Source organism: Mus caroli, chromosome 3 (genome assembly GCF_900094665.2).
Source record: "Mus caroli chromosome 3, CAROLI_EIJ_v1.1, whole genome shotgun sequence".
NCBI classification, from domain to species: domain Eukaryota; kingdom Metazoa; phylum Chordata; class Mammalia; order Rodentia; family Muridae; genus Mus; species Mus caroli.
In genome coordinates this window covers 106,187,793-106,191,681 of record NC_034572.1, presented here as the reverse complement: position 1 = coordinate 106,191,681, position 3,889 = coordinate 106,187,793, and positions in this window count along the sequence as shown.

Below are 3,889 nucleotides of genomic sequence, written 5' to 3'. Positions count from 1 at the left end.
GCAGTTGGGAGAAATAGAAGGAGAGAAAACTGTGTTTGGGATGTATTATATGAAGAAAAAAATCTATTTTCAATTAAAAAATGGTGTGGCAACGTAATTGTACTGAAAGATTAACAGAAAATAGGCTAGAAAAATAGACTGCACTTCACAGCACTGTAGTTGGATAGCCTCTGTAACTCTAGCTCTAGGAGAGCATCATCTTCTCTCTTCTGCAAGCAACTGGACTTAGGTGTACATTCCCAAACACAGGAATATATATAAGCATGTTTTAAAATATTAATCTTTAGATTCTCTGCCCACCTTCATCAAACCTGTAGATCCCGAAGCAGACAGGTGAGCTTTCCTTCCCCCACCCGTCTTTCCTGCTTGCATTATCCTCTAGAGCAAGCAAAGCTACCTTGAGAAATTTGCATTCTCCCACTATCTCTCTGCCCACATTCATCAGATATTTAGCTTTGGAACCATACAGACCTGCAGATGTGGAACCATACAAAGCAAGGATACCCATTATAGGCCTGGCAAACTAGGACCATCAAGGTTAATCCTCCTCCAAATACCCACTACAATAAGAAAATCCAGAAACTAAAGCCATCCATATGGCTAAAGGTCCTGGAAAGAATAAAATCGACAAAATGCAGGGAAATATGACACCAAAAGACAGTTACACAATTATAGCAAGCCCTGGATATCCTAATACTACTAAAGTACAAGAAAATGACCTTAACCCAAATCTTATCAAGATGATAGAAGCTTAAAAGGGAAAATGAATAATTCCCTTAAAGAAATACAGGAAAATACCATCAAAGAGATAAAGTTGTTTAAAGAGGAAATAAATAAATTCCTTAAAGATATACAGGAAACTAGAAACAGTAAAGAAAGCACAAATTGAGGGAATCGTTGAGATAAAAAACTTGGGAAAAAACAGGAATAGCAGATGCAAGCATGACAGACAGGAGATGGAAGAAAGAATCTTGGGTATACAAGCTACAATAGAAGAAATTGATACACCAGTCCAAAAATAAACAAATGAACAAAACAAAGCATTAAATCTAAAAAAATCTTGACATAAAACATCCAGGAAATCTGGGATAACATGAAAACACCTAATCTAAGAATTAAAGGAATCCCAGTTCCAAGGCTGTCTTAGTCAGGGTTTCTATTCCTGCACAAACATCATGACCAAGAAGCAAGTTGGGGAAGAAAGGGTTTATTTGGCTTACACTTCCATGCTGCTGTTCATCACCAAAGGAAGTCAGGACTGGAACTCAAAGAAGGTCAGAAAGCAGGAGCTGATGCAGAGGCCATGGACAGATGTTCTTTATTGGCTTGCCTCCCTTGGCTTGCTCAGCCTGCTCTCTTATAAAACCAAGACTACCAGCCCAGAGATGGTCCCACCCACAAGGGGCCTTTCCCCCTTGATCACTAATCGAGAAAATGCCTTACAGTTGTATCTCAAAGAGGCATTTCCTCAACTGAAGCTCCTTTCTCTGTGATAACTCCAGCTGTGTCAAGTTGACACAGAACTAGCCAGTACAAAGGCCAAGAAAATATTTTCAACAAAATGATAGAAGAAAACTTTTCCAACCTAAAGAGAGAGGCCTATAAACATACAATAAGCTTACAGAACATCAGTTAGACTGGACTATGAAAGAAAATCATCCTGTAACATAGTGATCAAAACCCCAAATCTACAGAACAAAGAAAGAATACTAAAAACAGCAAGGAGAAAAGGGATGGTAACATTGAAAAGCAGACCTATCAGAATAACAATGGACTTCTCAAAAGACCTAAAAGCTAGAAGGGCCTGGACAGATATCTTGTAACCTCTAAAAAAAAAAAAAAAAATCACAGATGCCAAACTAGAGCACTAAAAACAATCGAACACTCAATCACCATAGAAGGAAGAATCATGATATTGCTAGAAAAATCCAAATTCAAGTAATATCTATCCAAAATTCCAGCCCTATACAAAATATTAGAAGGAAAACTCAAACCCAAGGAAGATAACTACATTCAAGAAAACATGGAAAATAGGTAAATCCATACCAGCAAAAACAAGGGAAGCACAACCAAACACACACACACACACACACACACACAAACACCACCAACATCCAAATAACAGGAAATAACAATCACTAGTCATTAATATCTCTCAACATCAACGGACTGAATTCCCATGTAAAAGGACAGAGGCTAACAGAATGAATCTAAAAACAGGATCCACCATTCTGCTGCAAGCAAGAAACACACTTCAACAATAAAGATAAACATTACTGAAGATAAAGTGCTACATAAGTTTTCCAAGCAAATGGACCAAAGAAGCAAGCTGGATTAGCCATTCTAGAGTATCTGTGTTTTACAATCTTGGGGGGCTCTTAGCACAATGATTAGCTCATGCCTCTTTGACAATATTGTCTCTGTAATCCCCTGAAAGAGTCTTGAATGCACTACTCCCTACTCTCAAGGAAGTAGCCTTAGTTAACCCTACTTGGGAGTCTCCTCTGTGCCTTAGAGATGGTTATTTGCCCCTAAGCAAATTCAAACACAAAATAATTAAAATTGTTTGAATTCAGAGAAGGTTGACAAGGTTCAGCAGACATGAAAAATGACAACAGATGTGAGCATAGAAGTTCTTTTACTAGTGTATGCAATGGTGTCAGCGTTTAGAAGCTGATTATGGGATGGATCCCTGCAAAAGAACCCAGATATAGCTGTCTCTTGTGAGACTATGCCAGGGCCTAGCAAACACAGAAGTGGATGATCACAGTCAGCTATTGGATGGATCACACGGCCCCCAATGGAGGAGTTAGAGAAATTACCCAAGGAGCTAAAAGGAACTGCAACCCTATAGGTGGAACAACAATATGAACTAACCAGTACCCCGGAGCTCTTGTCTCTAGCTGCATAGTATCAAAAGATGGGCTAGTCGGCCATCACTGCAAAGAGAGGCCCATTGGACTTGCAAACTTTATATGCCCCAGTACAGGGGAACCCCAGGGCCAAAAAGGGGGAGTGGGGGGGTAGGGGGTTGGGGGGGTGGGTATGGGGGACTTTTGGAATAGCATTGAAAATGTAAACGAGGAAAATACCTAATAAAAAAATAAATTAAAAAAAAAAGAAGTTCTTTTACAATATTTGAAGAGTTTCTTAGAATTATAACCTATAAAATAAAAGATCATACATATTAAGGCCATAGTAAAAACACAGCAATGAGAGCTAGAAAGACTAAGATGATATAATAGCATGTATAGATGATATAAAAGAATGTAAGAAGAATAAGGAACCAAGATTTGCCATTATTGGAAAGATTGGTTTATCCCAGATTGTTGTAATGTTAATTAGTAAAACAATTCCTCTATTAAACAGATTCTTATAAGATTATAAAATAACAGCTACAATGATTCCTAAGCCTGAGGCTTATGCAAATCTGTAAATAATGTGACTGACCATTAAAAATTAATAATATACTGCTTAAATCAGGATGATTTATTTGGACTGACTTGGATTCTATCTATTCTCTATCTAAATATCTTGAAACCACAAGGTGTTACCAGCTTGAGAACAGGTTATAACATGCTTGCTTGCTTGATTAAGCTAAAATAATTTGTAGAATTTTTAGGAATGGGGATAAGGCTTTGATGATAATAAAATGTTACCTGTGTAACCATAGGCAAACTAGAAAAAAAAATATGTGGGACAAAAACGACATGATCTGTACATCTTGAAATTATAAATATTTTTATATTTGTAAGAATAAAGAGAATTTCTGAGCCGGGCGTGGTGGCGCACGTCTTTAGTCCCAGCACTCGGGAGGCAGAGGCAGGTGGATTTCTGAGTTCGAGGCCAGCCTGGTCTACAAAGTGAGTGCCAGGACAGCCAGGGCTAC